General features: G+C 35.9%; 1 protein-coding gene across 1 annotated transcript in view; it reads left to right on the top strand.

Moving 5' to 3' along the window:
• ARHGAP15 (Rho GTPase activating protein 15) overlaps positions 1–18367 on the top strand; it is an 859970-nt gene that overhangs the window by 476568 nt on the left and 365035 nt on the right. The window lies entirely within an intron of this gene.

The following is an 18367-nucleotide window of genomic DNA, read 5'->3' as shown; positions in this document are numbered from 1 at the left end:
AGGCAAAAGAAGGCATGCACTCCAATCACCAAAGGTTATCCTGAACATAATGACACCTGCAGAGACTGCCAAGCGGATGGCCAAATGCCAGTACCCTCTCTCAAATAAAGGCATAAAAGGTGAATCCAAAGAAATTGCATTTGGGGGTACTAGATGGAATAAATTAGGAAATTAGAGTGAGTAAAATAAAAGTTTAATTTTCTCTTTCAGTAGCATATGCCCAAAATATTGGGCCAGCTTTCCTACTGGGATTGACAAGAAATATAGAAATTTCTAGTAATTACTCATTGTGCCAGACATTAATACTTCAAGAAAAAAGAAATTTAATCAATGTGGATACTCCATCCCACAGCTTCGATCCCAGACCCTCCCCATAACATAATACCAGGTCAACTTATAGCACTTACACTCTATTCTTAATAGATTTGCAGAATGGTAGTAAGCAGTCTCAGTATCTTTCTGAGAATAAAAAGTGAGAAAAAGCAAATCATTACCCAGTAGCTTACACTCTGCTGATGAGCCTACCTACACTTAGGCTTATCTTTGGATAACAGATTCAATTCTTCCTTAGGTTCATATGTAATGTCCTTTCAACCTGGTAGGACCATGCCAGACTCCTACTGGCAGGGCTTTCAAGAACTCTGGGTCACCTCCATACTCTGATGAGGAATGAGAATGGTATTAGGGCTAGGGACCCATACCATGGCATTCATTTGTTTTTCAGTTGTGTCCAACTCTTCTTGACTTGATTTGAGGTTTTCTTGGCAAAGACACTGGAGTGGTTTGCCAGTTCTTTCTCCAACTCATTTTACAGATGAGGAAACGGGGGCAAACAGGGTTAAACACCTTGCCCAGGGTCACTCAGCTAATAAGTATCTAAGGTCAGATTTGAACTCAGGTCCAAGACCAGCTCTCTATCCACTATGCCAATTAGCCCCCCACCCATACCATACTACCTTAATTATAAAGCATTTGTAGAACCAGATAAATCTGTTTTCATAGTCTTCCCATTGCAAGAGGAAAAAATGCCCTATTTTGCACTAACTCCTCTCTGTACTCATAGAACTTAAGTATACCAAGGGTAAATGTTGTCATTTCTGTTTCTATAACATTGCATATATCCCCTTCTTTCCATTCATCTGGCCATCACCCTAGTTCTGAGCCTCATCACCTTCCACACAGACTATGTCAATAGCCTTTTAATTGGTCACTCCATGTGAAATCATTCTCTGCTCCAACCCATCTTTACTCATCTGCCCAAGTGATTTCCCTGAAGCATAGCATAGGTCTGACCATGTCACCCTCTACTCAGTACACTTCAGTGGCTCCGTACTATACCTACAGGATCAAAAATAAAGCACTCTGTTTGCCATTTCAATCTATAATCTAGTATTTTAATCTATGATTTCCAGTATTGCTTATACATTACTTCTTTCCATACATTGTGTTCCAAATATACTGGTTTATTTGCTCTTCCTCATACACACAGGCTATGAACCATACTAACTGTACCACATACCTCAAACATTGTTCCTCACTTCTAAATCTTAGAATCCCTGGCTTCCTTCAACAGTTGGCTCAAGTACCATCTTTCCAGGATTATATAATTTGGCTGTAATGATTTAAAGGACTTTCCTGACCCCTCCAGTTGCTAGTGACTTCCAATCTAAAGCCACTTTCTGTCTATGTGATATGTATGTGCATATGCATGTTGTCTTCTCCTTTAAAATGTAAATTCCTTAGAGGCAGTACTAAATATATGCTTATTAATTGTTTAAAAGCTAACACATAAAACTTTTCAGATAGTAATTTGAAAGTTACTTAACAGTAAATACCATGCCTTGGGCTTAGCTCCCTGGCCTCCATGGCACCTAAAACAAAATTGAGCATCAAATAGATATTTTTTTGAAAAGTGATGGCGATAGGGACTGTACCTGTGGTATCATTTGCAGAGGGAATTTTTGGCTTAGGTAACACCCTCTACCTTTTGAAGCCATCAACTTCTCTGCAGTGTACCTAGAGTATTATGAGATTAAGTGATTTGTTCAGGTCACATACCAGTAAGAGTCAAGGGCAGGATTTGCACTTAAGTCTCCCTCATTCTAAGACTCACTCTCTATATACTCTCTCATGCTGCATCTTAATGAATGCTTATCAAATATATGTTTTTAGATGATTGTGAGACACAAATCTGTAGTAATTACTCTTGTCTCATCAAAGTTCTGTGAGAAATATTCTTTATTATATAAAGGAAAAAACGTATAGTAAAAGTTCAAAAGATTCATCATGAAATTTTACAACACATAGGAGCATCCACATTTGACTGATCACTGTCTCAAAGGAAGAGCTGCAATCCAAGCTGGAGACAACAGATCTGCTGTCTCGTGTGCGCATGCACATCTGTGTGTGTTTGTGCGCTAGAGAGCAGAAACTCAGTATAAACATTTTCTTTCCCACCACTAAAACATGCACACAGTTCCTAAAGTAGTTTGGTTCAAGGGTTGAAACTATAAGGAGTCACAAGGTCATTTAACAATAGCAGAGTTAAGTCCACAGTCTTGCCTTAAGTGACTTGTAAAACACAGAGATCTCTGCTAGAATCAATATTCCCCAAAGAAATAGCACCATAAAGTCTTAAAGTTTGGGGATTGCTCTCACATTTGCAGGTTGATTTTTGTTTGTTTGTTTGTTTATTCATTTGTTTCATTCACTGCTCAACCTTTCTTTTAGATGCATTGCTATGAGCTTGGGCGTTATTATAAATAGAGAGGAAGGCTGTAATAATGTATTTCAGTTAGGAAGAGGCACTTAAAAGAAATTGGTTTTGCTATACACATGATGTGAAATAATCAATAGTGGTTTAGTCTGACAAGCACTGTCAATATCCATTGTCACAGTTCAGAAAGTCGTTAATGGATAGTTCTTCAAAAACTAATGCTTTCAACACATGTAAAAGTCCTGAAGTTTACTGTACCTGGCAGGAATTAATCACATGTGAACTCGTGGGATTGTATACAAATTTTTGTTTGTTCACCACAAACTATGATGTGACCATGGGGAAGTCATTTAACCTCTGTGAGTCTCAATTTTCTTGTACATGAAATGGGAATAATAACACTCATACTACCTGCCTCACAGGATTGTTGTGAGGGAAGCAATTCAGTATCCTTGAAGAGATACCTAAATTGAGTCATCTTACACTCCATTTCTAGCATGGAACCACATAAATATGATTCCTTTCTACATGCTTTTTCCTGTTATTCCCTGATCCTGAAGGTCGGTTACTAGTGACTTCTGGCCACAACACAATGCCTAGCTTGGGACAATACACAGTATGAGCTCAAAGCTTAACTCTGTAGGGCTAAGCACAGCCCTCTGTGGCTTTGACTGATACTCTGTGTCCAGAGCTATCTCTTCTCTTCTTGACTCATGACTCACTACTGTAACCTCTGGCAATCCATTTTGCACTCAGAACCATAATGACTACCTTCTGAGAAGGGATGTTTTCAGCCACACAGAGTTCATGGAGGTTGCATGATTTAAGATCTTAGAAAGAAAGTGCCTCACTACTTGATCAGCACTTGGCTGATCTTACTTGTGCTTTTCACATTCAAATAACCACTTTGACAGTTTTATGGCTCAAATATGGGGTTTGGGTGATCCGATTGGCCAGCCGCCCTTGTAGAAACTGATCCTACAATTCAAAGGAATTGATAAGTTAATTTTTGTTTATTTTGTTTTATTTTTTTAGACTATAAGAGTTTCATCTCTTATTTCTTTTAAAATATTAATTTTCTCACCAATTAAATACTGTTCAAACTACTTCTGCCCTTCAGTCATTTTCCTCTCCTAGTTCTAATTTGCTCTGGGGGAAAAATTAGATACAATCAAGAAGGTTCATGACTGTACTAAGTGCTAGAAATTTTAAATGATTTAAAACAACAACAAAGGTACCATATGCCCCTCCCTTCCATGCCAATTGATAATGCAGTATCCTTAACACAAACCCACACAGTCATATATCAAATGAGATAATGTACAGCAAGATTTTTATAATCAAAAGTAACTAGGAACATAACATTATAACATAAAGATGTATATGATATCCTCATCATAATTATAGGATTTTAGTGTAATGAGAAAAACATTCTGACAAGACCTACATATGTGACACTGGACAAATCACACACTTTCTCAGGGTCTTAGTTTCTTTTACTATAAACTGATGATTAAAAATTGATTATTTTTTTTAAAAAGAAGGTAAAAAAGGATGAACTAGATGACCTCTAAGGTCTCTTCTGGCTGTACAAATATGGTCCATACATATGAGTCCCATAGATATAAACTGGTTCTTATTATCATTGTTATTATTTTCAAAATATGAATCTACATATAAATAGATATGTTAGATAGGCTTGATTTAAAGGTTAAGATTCAGAGTGGCTAGGTGGTGCAGTGAATAGAGCACCGGCTCTGGAGTCAGGGGACCTGAGTTCAAATCCAGCCTCAGACACAACACAAAAAACTAGCTGTGTGACCTTGGGCAAGTTACTTAACCCCAATTGCCCTACCTTCCCCCTCCAAAAAAGCAAAAAACAAAAACAAATAAAGGTTAAGATTCTATCAAATCTAAACTCAAGGAAGTATCTTCTAGTCTCCATAGATTAGAACTGAAGATACAAAACCTTCAACAGTAGGGTCAATGAATTTATATACATATTAAGACCCTCTCTTTAAAACAATCTATGTGCTGGTTTCCTATAAGACTGTTTTGTGTTTTCTACAAAAGCAAGATTGTGCGTCACATTCTCCATTCCATTTTTTAATCTTTTTTTGCTCATTTTAAAGACTTCTCTTCACATTTATCTCTGAAACATTCCTGGTTTGATTTTGCTACAGTCTGTTTCCCATCACCAAGAGAGCTCATCCCAATATATAATACACAATCTTTGATACATGGACAGCATAATTTCTATCTTAATCTGGATTGGTGCCCTGTGGTTTTCAGTCATTTAGCTTTTGAAAATCAGCTGCCTCCTTTGCTCAGTAGCTACTTTATTAGCAAATCTATCAATGCTGTGAACAGCTCCAAGTGACAAAGTTTCACTGACAGTATATGAAGCCAGAAGATGCTAAAAATTCAATACCATGTCAATAGAAAGAGGTCTTAATGATCTCTCTCCTTACACTGTACTTTAGATTGTATTTTACCATATACTAGAACTAGGTACAGGAAGGCAAAGCATTATGTCCCTATTTACAAAAAGATCATAAAGAGAACATATCAGAACTATGCCTCTTGGTTTGTTTTTTTGTTGTTGTTGTTTTTAATGTAAACTATAGAGCTCTTTACTTCATCACTGATTTTCTAAAAGTTTAATAATCCCTCTCATCTTTGATTTAAGAAACATTAAATGCTGGTTCACCAATTCACCCAAAATGTTTACAGTGGAGGAATATCTATTGTTACTTTTTTTTGTTATTGAAGAACAGTCAGATTAGACTATTCAGTGTTCTCTAGACATGGCAATCCTGTTTCTATTTTCTCAGTGTTCACTTACATGTCTTCATTTGTTTTATAGGATCTCTAGCTTCCTTCAAAGTACAACCCAGATTTCCCTCCTCTGCAAGGTTTTTTTTTTCTTTCTGACACACACCCCACTCCCAGAACCTATTCCCTTTTCAAATTACTTTGTACCTTTTTATGGATTTAAGGTGTATTCCACTTGTAGAAAGAAAGCTCCTTGAGGACAGTAATGGTTTCATTTATGTCTGTCTCCCCAGTGCACAATACATGATTAGCACGTGATCCCATTTCTATTCAGTTGAAATTAATCCGTTGTATCATAATCTACCATGTCTATTCTTAGGAATAGAATCTCTACAAAAACTACTTATATTGAGTAGTCTATCTACATGTTATACAAAGAGTAAAGCAAAGACACTATTTCATAAAGATTGCTGAACACTTATACTATGAGAAGGAACACATTAACTTAGACATACATATAAAATCTGCTGACAACCGAATATAAATAATAAAATAGGCTACAAAATAACTGTGACTGATTTATAATGGTAAAAGATCATATTTGTTTTGGGCATGGTAAGAAAGAAAACTGCCAGTTCTTTCCCTTTCCTGACATTGTTAAAAATTTGACTGACAAATGGATTCCACAGCAGATGACTTTCTTTAAGCTAAGTGCTCATTTTGTAGTTTAGAAGAATTGCATTTTAGTTGAACTAAAATGACTTTATTTCTGTCCATCTAATGTGGAATAAACAATGGAACCCCCCAAATTAGCTTCTATCATAGAGGGGGAAGGACCACTTATCCATAGTCTCTAATATTCTCTATACCTTTCTTTCCACACTACAAAATTGTTTGAATGTTATAGGGTTTCAGGGGATCTTTCCTTATATTTGCTTTTGTTTCATGAAAGGGACTTGGAGTCTCAAGTTACTGACCCATTACTTAATTCAGTGCATTTTTAAAACTATAGTTATCACCAGTTTTTTTAATATCAACATTAATATATAAAGTGATGGACAACACATCAAAATTTGTCTAAAGGAAGAGTACAATCTACCCTGATTGGGATATTTCCTGAGATACCTAGTCACTATACAGCTGAAAAAATATTTGCATATTCCTTGACAAAATAGATCAGGTCATCTTATCGTAGTTGATACAGAAAACCTGAAGTTTCCATCTAATAATTTCCTATGATTTCCCTTTGCCTGCCTTGATAATGAAGAAATGGCATGAGGGTGACTAACTTTACAAGCAAAGTGAGGTGTATTCTCAGCAATAATTTGGATCATAAGATTATAGAAATAAAGGTGGAAGTGACCTTCAAGGTCATCTAAAACAACCCCCATATTTTACAGAGGAGGAAATTAAGGCTCAGAGAATTTTTAATTTCTTCTATTGTACCATGATGGCTCCCATGATGAATGAAGTTCAAGTAAACAATCATACTCAAAACCATATATTTCCAAAAATTTGAAATTTTGTATTGCTAAATGCCCCAAAATACTTACTTTCTTTTTTCTGGCACAAAAGTAACAATAATATATATATGATCCTTTTTTTTCCTGAGAATCTAGTAACCTGTTTTTTCATTAATGATACTTAAAAATGGGAGCTGCATGATTAGAATAGGGCACGGTAATTAAAATATCCATAAACTGTCTTCCAGTTTTTGCCAAAGTTAACCAAGTCTTTCAGAGATTCAATAATTTAGTTTCTTAGTCTATAAATGGAGAAAATATTGTTTCTTCTTTTTTTCAACATGTGGGAAAAGTCACATTTAATGATACAGTAATTTAGTCTAAATATACCTTTTTCAGTCTGCCCACTATGATACGGTACCTCATGTGCAAAGTAAAATTTATGAAGCTCTTACCCTTCAGTGTAGCTGAGTCTTGATCCTCAAAACAAAGCAATATTTTTATAGCTTGACAAATAAAACACACATGTGGTCTCTTAATCAGGTTGTATGGCTTCATAAGGGATAATAAGGACTACCAATATGTGTGAATAGTTGGGATGTGGATTTTAGGTCAATAAAAGGAAGGGCATTCTAATGATAAGAGATATCCCTAACTAAAATGTTATCTTGTAAATTAATGAGTTCTTTTTCACTATTTGCGCAGATTCCATACTTAGCTGGCACAGTGATCTTCACTATCAAAGAAGGTATTCCTAGTCTGGATAAGAAATTGGACTAGATAACCTAATCTGATTCTGCAATTCTATACATTGAACTTTCCTTTTCCATTTGCTTTTTGTTAAGATGTCCTCATTTGCGTATGATGGGGGAAGACATTTAGAGACAATTTGGTATAATGGACAGAGAAAATATTTGTCTTGAAGCCAGCAAGACCCGTGTTAAAGTCTTCCCTCTAATACCTACTGGCTATGTGACCCTAGACAAGTCCCTTACCCTCTTATTGGTATAGACAACTCTAAGACATAAACTTCAGACCTGCATTGGTAAAGGGATCTAAGGATTTGCATCTAAGGATTCCTTACATCAATGAAATTACAAATCCATTCCTTATCCCCATGGGAAATTATATTCAGGTAATTTAGAATAGGAAAAGGAAAGTAGTATGGACAACAATGATGAGACTAACATAGTTTTATTGTAGAAGAGTTGCACATTGCATTTTGTAATATATTTTAGGATTTCTAGAGGTTAAAATCAATCAATCAAGAAAAGAATCTATTAAATACCTACTTTTTTCCCAAAACTATACAAAGTGATAGAGACAAAGACTAGAATAAAACCATTCCTGCTCTCAAGAAGGTTGTGAGCTACTGGGGTAGAAGGGTTGGGGGTGGAAAGTCCTACATCACTTTATTAAGGCAGGTTTACATGGTGATTAGAGTGCTAAATTTGGAGTTGGAAAGACCTGGGTTCAAATCCCACCTTATTTAATAGCTTTCTGATCCTGGGCAACTCATTTAATGTCTTTGGGCCTTAGCTTCCTCATCTGTATAATGGAGCTAGAATTGAAGCCCTTAAAATCCCTTCCGGCTCTCAATCTGCCATCCTGTTTTACCGGTTAGTTCAGTGTCCCAGCCCTTGACACTGGTTGCATTAACAAGAACATTGCAGTGTTAAATCCCAACTTTACAGCACTAAATTCCAACATGCCTTGCCATGGTTTTCCTTTTTCTTTTGAGTATTGGGGGGCTCAGTTAACAGTCAGCCTATACTTGGTTTGAATTTAGCACAAGTTAGGCTTTGTGTGTAGTCTAAAAAATAAGTGAGGCCAAGTAGCCTCGAAAGCTTTTGTTTATAATCATAGTTCTAAAGGGTAATGATTCTGTTTTCCTTTGGTAACATCATTGAAACATTAGCTCTCTCAGCATTTCCAAATAAAAAAACATGTAATTGTAACATGGGAATACCGCGAGAACAGCGGCTTGGCAAGAAAAAGAAATATTTCAAAATATGGTCCCAGCAAGAGGAGTTCTGGCAGATGCTCAATTCTGGATCATATTCTCCAAACCCTTGGATCTCTGGAAGGCTCGAGTTTTTCTTGGGTCTTCCTTACATGCTTAATCGAATGGATAGTGGAAATCCATCAAAACTGTCTTTGCTGCCATTTTTCTCGTTGCTTTTTTAAAGTCTGACTTTAAATAGGCTGAGACAGACCATTACAGTAACTCTCTGTACCTCTAGAGGTAGTTTTAACACCATAATTGCTGCTGCAGGTATAAAAATGACTTCAAGGTTAGGCTAACACTAGGTCTCCTATGTAGTGATATTTATTGAAGATCAAATCAAAGATCCCACGATTTTAACCATCCTCTAGTGTGAACAGCTTTAGCATCAATTAAATCTCTCAACCAGTTTAGTATTTTGCTCAAAGCAAATGCCCATGTGTACATTATTATCAATTACAGTTCAGGTTGTATATTGCTATTGGAAAGTCTAAGAACTTGAAAAATAATAAATATTTAAGTATCTGCTCAGATCTAGTGGAAAATAAGCAGTTATCAATGGAAAAAAAGAAAAAGGAAACTCTAAATGAAAACAAACCAAAAAGCAAAAATTCTGCAATACCCAGAAAAATAATCACAATTCCGAGTTACTTTTCCTGGACTTTGCAATATGTGAATTATGGACGCTTACTCTGTCTTCTTTAATCTGGGCTAAATACTTTGGAATTTAAACCTGTCCCTCTTAGGGTACTTTTAATTTTGAATGAAAGATTTAAAACAGGAATAGAAACAACATAGTCACAGGCTTAGAATAAATCCCTAAACTGAAGGATGCTTCACCCTCAGAAAGTTGCAAATCTGAGGGGAAAGAAAAGGCTGAATTCTATTTTTCATAAATGATGGATTATTGTACCATGCTGTGTATTTTCCAGTAAAGTGTCCTTTTATTTGTGCTATGTGATTACAAGTTTCTAAAAGTATGTGTGGGGTCATGTTAGTGCTGTGGGAAAATGGAACAGTGTGCTGTTAAAATCAGTAGTGAAATCAGAAGCAAACTATGTCCTGATTATCATAGGCATGTGTTTAAATTGTACTTTCCTTAATTGGCTATGTTATATTTACTTAAAATGAACAATTTGGCAAGTTTTTCTCCCCTGACAACAGAAAAGCATAAACTGTTTTATAAGTTTGGCTGTTAAAATGAGATTTGTAAACCACAATATTCCAGGACTTTTGCTGTTATTTAAAGGGACCCTGTAACGAACCAGTACTTTATAATTGAGAACTTCCTTGCTTTTTTCATTTTATTCCTAGCTCTCTCAGGCTTTTCAGTTAATAAAAAGTGGGTCCTACATAAAAGTCATTTATTAGCTTTAATTTTCCTCATATATTCTTTTTAAAGTAAAGTTAAATGATACCTGGGGCCTTAAAATTTGGCTCATCACTTGAGAATAATTTCTAATGGTATCAAAGACTGAAAGCTGACTCCAAAATCTGTCTTCTGAAATGTCATTAATAAAGAGCTTATTATGGTATAGTGGAAAGCGTTTTGGAGGACTGTGAGACAAACATTGTTTGGGTCTCTCGGCAGAGGTAATGGACTAGAGGTGCTGAATGAGACATTTTTTTCACTCAACATTGCGGGGGAGGGGGTTCCATGTTGTTGCTGTTGGGTTATTGTTAAGTGAATGTTCCAATAAAATAATCAATAAAATAGTTTCTTTTTTTTGCTTTTTGGAGGGCATGTGGGGTTAAGTGACTTGCCCAAGGACACACGGCTAGTTTTTGTGTTAAGTGTCTGAGGCCAGATTTGAACTCAGGTCCTCCTGACTCCAGGGCTGGTGCTCTATTCACTGCACCACGTAGCCACCCCTCAAAAAAAAGTAGGAAAAAGAGAGCTCTAAACTAAGCATTAGAAGATCTAGATTCAAATCCCTGATTTCACCCTTACTAGATAGTGACTCGAGCTAGTCAGTTTCTTTACCTGATAAATATATCCATAACTATCTATATATTTAGATATAGATATAGTGATTTATAAACACACACACAACATTTGGTATAATTTCAAGACCATTCTCACCATTCTGGCTGGCATCCTGTGGATGAGATCAAGTTCACAGGCATTCAAACTGGACCAACAATGGGGGAGGGGGGGAGGGGATGGACAGAGAGGACAGCACAGCTAGGTGCACAGCAGATAAAGTACCAGGTTTGGAAGAAAACTCATCGTCCTGAGTGTAAATCCAGCCTCACCAACAAGATATAGGCTGGGGAAATTGAAGATAATCTTAGAGGGAAGGTATTAAGGTGAAAGAGAACTGGAAAGATGTCTTGCAGAGGGTGGGAAACTTGAAGGAAACCAGGAAAGCCAAAAAGTGAAAATGTGGGGGGAGAAGAAATTTCTAGGAATTGGGGATAGCTGGTGAAAATGCCCAGAATTGGGAAATGGAAAGTCTTGAGTGTGTCTGTCCTTAAGTGTGTCACCCAGAACTGAACACTTCAAATGAAGTCTGACCAAGGTAGAATATAATGATACTGCTCTATTTGATGGAGTTTTAAAGATAATATTAATTTTTTGGATGACATAGTCTGCTTCTCCAACATCTCTTTACAAAGTTTCTGAACCTAGAGTTTGTGAACTTTTTTTTGCTTTTTTTGGATGGCAATTTGGGGTTAAGTGACTTGCCCAAGGTCACGCTGCTAGTTTTTGTGTTAAGTGTCTGAGGCCGGATTTGAACTCAGGTCCTCCTGACTCCAGGGCCAGTGCTCTATTCACTGTGCCACCTAGCCGCCCCCGAATTTGTGAACTTTTGCCTAACAAAGAGTTTTAGGCAAAGGAACAAATCAAGTCAACAATCACTTATTAAACTCTTACTGTATGCCAGACAGGGAATATAAAAAGATAGAGCAAACTGAGTACAATTAGCAGCAATGTTGTAATAATGATCAACTATGAAAGACTTGGCTACTTTGATCAATTCCAAACACATGGTGAAAATATACTATCTACCTCCAGAGAGAGGACTGATGAACTGTGAGTGCAAACTGAACTATCATTTTCTCACTTTCTTTTTCTTGCTTTTTTTTGTAAATATGGCTAATATATAAATATATTTTGCATAATTTCACACGTTTAATTGATATCATTTTGCTTGCCTTCAGTGGGTTGGAGAGGTATGGGAGAAAGGGAGAGAATATGGAACTAAAAATTTGAAAAGAATAAAAATTAAAAACAAATAATTTTTTAATGTTAAAAAAAAAGACAAAGACACAATCTCTGCCCTCAGGGAGTTTGCAATCTAATTTGGCGATAGCATGTCAACACCTAGGTAGATACATCATATATAAAGTAAGTAGAAGGCATTCTGTGAAAGGAAAGCCTCAGTATCTGAGTGGTAAAGGGAACCAGAAGAGGTTTTGTTTAATAGGAGACATGTGACCTGAGTCGTGAGGGAAGACAGGGAAACTAAAATTGTTCCCATGTCATTGTCCCTATCATTATCATCGACATGTTACTCTTCTCCACATAAACTACTTTCCAGTCCAGGTAGACTGTGGACCATCTTGCCTTTGTTCTATCACTAAACCTAGAATATCCCTCCTCCCCATTTTTCCTTGATAAATTCTTATCTGTCCTTTAAAACAGCTCACATACCACCTTCTCCATTTGAGCCTTCCCTGATCTCCTTGTCCATAACAATTTTCTTCCTCAGATTTAACATGGCAATTTGTTTTTGTTCTTCTTTAATGTGTACAACAGGTAATATATTGTGTTCAATAGGTATTTGTGTTTGTATGTTATCCCTCTAATAGGCAGTAATCTTTTCGAGGGCCAGGCTGTGTTTTATCTAAGCTTTTAATCTTCCCCAACTCTAGCCCTAGTTCAGTGCTCATCATGTGATAAGCTCTTAGGAAAAGGTTCTGCAATGAAACAATGGAAGAAAAGAATGATTGAAACACCTACTGTGTATAGAGCAGTTTGCTAGTAATGCTCGACTTTTCAGCACATATGAAAGCCTAAAAGAATACTTGGAAATATATAACCATTTTCCTTTGGAAATCAGTGCACCTTACACACGTTTCTCACATGTAGAGCCAGATGGTGCTATTGAAAACAATATAGCACACATATCTATCTCCCTAATTAAGAATCTTATCACCATAGTATCTAGGGGTTCCAAAGAGATATGACTAGATACATAATTATTTTTATAATGTAACATTTACATTGCTTTCTGTATTTGCAAAATTCTTTCCAATCACATATTTTTCACTTGTTATTAGAAACGAGAATATATATATATATATATATGACTATTTCTTTATGTGTGGGTTTTTTTTTTCAGGAAAAATTTAAGGCTTTTTTGGCTAGAAACTTTAGTGAACTCTTTTTTTTTTTAATGGTGGCTATTTCAAGATATATAACCCCAAAGGTAGAGTTGGAGTAAAGGCTAACTTTCTCAATAATTATATTATCTTTTTTCCACCCAGGAACAGTCAAACTCTTAATCAAAGAATATGACTTATGTGTAACATTTAAACCAGATGATGGCCCAATTTATGTGGCTATTGAAGCCAACTCTCCATTTGTTGCAAATTACTGTGGTTGAAATTATTGTATGATTTGACCCAAATCAAGAGCATGTTTATGTGTGCCCAAGCATACTCCAGAAGAAGCCCTTTCTTCTCTTGTGTCTTCTGGAAATAAATGCAATTTCCCCTTATCCTGAAGCCTTATTGTGCCACTGAGAAGTCCTTTGTTCTGTCACTGACTCAAAATCCCAGTTAATTCGCACATTATCTTGACATTGGGAAAAGAGGCTGGATAGGAAATCACAAAGGTGGGACCCACCAGAAGGAAGAGTTGTTTTGACCAGTCATGGGCTCGGGCAGAAATCCTTTGCATTTTCTATTGGGTTTAAATAAAATTCAATCTATGTATTTTTTTTAAATTAAATTTTTTTTAACTAAAACAATTTTATTTTATCACCCAACTGAAAAAGGAAAGTAAAGTAAAGATAAGATAAACAAAACCCTTGTAACTAATATTCAAGAAAAACAAATTCCAGCATTGGCCACACTTAGAAGGAAAAATAATCTTTCAATATGAATCTGAATTCTCTTTCAGAAGGTGGTTAGGATGCTTCATTATAGGTTCTCTGGGATTGTGACCAATCATTACATTGATCAGAGCTCTTAATATTTTCAAAGTTTTTTATCACTGCAATTTAATTACATAGTAAGTTGTTCTATTAATTCTTCTCATTTCACTCTGCATTAATTAATACTTATTTCTCTGAAATACTTTTCATAATTTCTTACAAAACAATAGTATTCCATTATATTTATATACCATAATTTGGTCAAACTTTTTCTATTCTATAAATAGCTGATTTTTCTAGTTCCTTGCCACCACAAAATGATCTACTATCCCAATTTTGTACATGTTTTCTTTTCTTCTAAATTATCCTGAATTCAATGTTACATCAGCCTTGGTACTTACATGGGTAATGAGGTCTCTTAGAGATAAATAAATCAAGTCAAACTGTCATATGTCTATGGAGGAAATCCTGATTGGAAGTATGCTCCAAAGGCCATTTTTATTGAGAAGGTATCAAGAGGAAAATAGTCCACATAAGACTCAGATCTGGTCCTAAATCTGTCTATAACAACAGATCTAGTAACCAAGCCCCTGGTTATACTAAAAATGGTCCCCAAAGATGATATTACTCCCAGTTGATTTACATATTTTCAGCAGCTCTGCAAAAACTGAATTTGGTTTCTTTGGATCACCAGAAGGTTTGATACTTCTTCCTAATGACCACATAGAGGCCATTTAAATTAATTAAGAGGTCTCACTTTTTGCAATTTTTTATTTTTATTTCTTTACTATTTGGGATTCTGAGGTTGCCTACAAAAAATTCTGGTATTCAAGGTTCTCCAAAATTTGATATTCACCTTTCAACTGCATAACCTACTATCACCCATCATTTGCTCTCTGTTCTGACTGGCCTGTTTTCAATATCTCTTGAAAATACCCTTATAATCCTATGATTTGAGTCTAGACTGACACTATTTCCTTATCTCCCATGCTCTTACCCTTCTTCTTCACCTAGAAAATCTTAGCAATCCATCTGGACCTAACCCATGTTGTAAATCTCCTACTTAGTCTACCCTGACGTTACCACATGATGATCACTTCCTAGTCTCATTATACTGCTTATTGTCTTTACCACCCACCAGCACTGAGGGAATTAAAACAGCAAGTGGTAGTGGGAATTGAGTGAACTGCACTGGCTCCATCTTGTGACTCAGTTATGGAGATAGCTCAATCCCCTTTCTACTCAGTCATGGACATAGCCCAATTTTTGTCTTGTGAGAAAACTTTATTCGATTTTGGGATTTGTAAGAGGACCTTATTGTATTGTTCGAATCTGGGAAGCTGAACCTTCTCTACTTATAGCTTAGAGGGCATCCAGGGCCATCTCCAGTAGTCCTGATCTATATCTTGGCACTGGATCCAGATGACTCTAGAGGAGAAAATGATTCTGGTGACTTTGCACAGCCCTCCCTCACTCAAATCCTATTCACTTGCTAGTCATAGTATCACCTTCCTGATGTCATGATCCTCTTTGAGAATGAAAGACAACTGGACCAGAAACCCAGTGAGATCTGAACACTAATGTGTTTTCTCACGGTGATACATCTCAGGCAATCCATATGTCTTATCTGAAAACTGGCCCCATACTAATCAATCAGTTATTGTTTCCATGTTCCCTTGATTGTACATATTACACTTGGGGAGAGAGTGGGGCACCTCTTTTTCTGATGTCAGGGAATGTCATCTGTTTGCTCTCCCCCTCCCAAATTGAAAAGTCCTCTAATCTTGCCTCCAGTTAAAAATCAAATAAGCTATTTTTGTATTCTGGTTAATTGTTTTCTTTTATTTAATTGGTCTTATTTGATTGTTTTCATTGCATAAAAATCTGTCTCTACCTATATTCAGGGTTCAGTGCCAAAACTGAAGAGGGCTGGTCTTGAAAATTGGCATGCTTTGATTAATAAATCGATATACTCAGAAAGTTGAACCTTTGTTTCCTTGGTCATTTCATCTTTTACCCACAACAGCATTCACCATGTACTGTCTTGTATTGTTAGTTATTTTTTTCTTATCTTTTCAACTAGATTATAAGATCCTTGAGGGAAAGGACTATGTTAAACACTTTTTATTAGTGCCTGGAACATGATAACTAATCAACCAACATTCATTGATTGAATAACTAGTTTCTATTTATGTTCCTATGCATAGGAATATTTCTTTTTTTTTTTTGAAGAAATAACTGCATTGTCAATGCTTCTTTTCCTTTTTCTCTCACTTTTTTTTCTATCTTTTTAGCTCTCATATATTTTGGCTCTCATTACTTTAGATATCAGGTTCTTTTCTGTGGGATTAGTATGAAACTATACCAAGAAAGAAGAGATCTTTGATGAGAAATTATTTGAGGGACCTTGTCACTGTCCTGAAATTCTTCCATTATCCTCTTCTCTGGGTAAAAGAGTTCACTAAAGGTTCTTGTTAAAATATATGCATTATCAGAGAGGAGTGACACATTAAATTAGTAGCAATCATTAAGACTCACTTTAATTAGTTTATCAGTTCAGCCAGTCACTTAGTAGGGCCCGGTGTAAAAAGAATTTAAAATCAGAAGAGTGAATTTAAGCAGAAATGTTGTGGAGTAATTATAGAATTCTGGGCAATGTGTTTTTAAGAAGGATGTTGATTGCAGCATTTAAGGACTTTTCAGAGTGATAACAAGAATAATTAGGGGACTGCAGACAGTGGTATATGGAGATAGATTGAAAAAAGTGGTAATGTTTGACTAGGAGAAAAGAAGGCCGAAGGGGGAAAGGGATGGGGCATACTACCTATTTTCAAGAATTTGAGATGGTCTTACATAGAAGAGGCTTTGTCCTGTGGGATTAGTATATGGGACCTTGTTCTGCTTAGCTCAAGTTTACAGAAGTAGGAGCAATGGGGAGGGAAAAGAAGTGAGAAAAAATTGAGAATTGTTGAGAAGAAGATTTAGACTCACATAAACAAAAACTTCCTAACAAGTGGAGCTATCCAAATATGGAATGGACTAGATAGCTAATAGATCCGCATTGCTGGAGGTCTTCATAGATGACTTCTTAAAGGAAATGTCCACTCTGTAAAAGGGATTCTTGTTCAGGTAAAGGATGGATTTCATGAACTTCTAACTGTAAGTTTCTGTGAGAAATGGAAGGTTACTGTTGAAAACAAAATGTACCTACATTTGTTTAGGGCAAACCTTAGGATGGTGAATACAGAATCACAAAGTTTAAAAGCTGGAAGGGACTCGGTCATTTAGTCAAACTTATAATTCCTATTCCCCCCAAAAAAGAAATCTCTACAATATACTCAACATATGGTTTCCAGTCTTTGCTTGAAGACCTCCAATAAGGAGATCTTATTTCCTCCTGAAGCAACCTATTCCACTTTTGGATAACTCTAATTGTTAAGAAATGTTTCTTTTTTTTCAAACCACTCCACCCTATAAGTATAGAATCTCTCACCTTATCAGTTTCTTCCTTTAAAAGTGGTATCTAGAAGAGAACACAATATTCTAGATATGGTCTGAGCAAGGCAGAGTATGGCAAAACTATCGATACACCCCCTCCACTTATGATATCATAAAGGTCATAGCAGAATACTGACTTGTATGGACTTGATAATCTATCATAAATCCTAGATCTTGAGACAAACTACAATGTAGCCATGACTCCCACAGTTTATACTCATTAAGTTTATTTTTTTTAAACCAAATGTCAGATTTTGCATTATCCTTATAATTATCATCATACTACATTCAGGCCAGTGTGCTAGCCTTTCCAGATCTTTCTGGAAACTGACTCTTTAGATGAGTATATTAATTTTATTCCCTAGATATTTGCCCTCGACAAATTGGAAAAGGTCATTTGTCCTTTATCGAAATCATTGATAAGTTTGGAGTTCCACCTGAGCAACTTGCATTTTATTTCAGTTTTCCTCCAAGTCCTTGTGATTCTTAGCCACCATATTTCTTCATAGAAATACAACTGGCCTGTAGTTGAAGAATGGTGTGAAAAGCTTGCAGTGGATTGTAAAAGGTAGTCATTAGTAATTCTCTGAGAAGCAGTTATAATGGAATGTTTTAGTCACATCCAGCAATTGAATATACATGTTATTTCACAAACATTAGTTGTTTCTTCTTTACTTCCCAAGTTCAAACTATAAAAAAGTCAAACAATGAAAGCATTCACTTAACCCTAGGTTTTCAGTCAGCAAATTTCTCAGCTATAGAGGAAACTTACTCTACAATTGGACAGAGCATTGGGGAAATTATA

The sequence above is a fragment of the Petaurus breviceps genome, unplaced genomic scaffold (assembly GCF_028583685.1).
Source record: "Petaurus breviceps papuanus isolate PSGF00001 unplaced genomic scaffold, PetGlider_PUasm1.0 90723, whole genome shotgun sequence".
NCBI lineage: Eukaryota > Metazoa > Chordata > Mammalia > Diprotodontia > Petauridae > Petaurus > Petaurus breviceps.
This window is presented reverse-complemented; position numbering and strand designations above follow the sequence as displayed.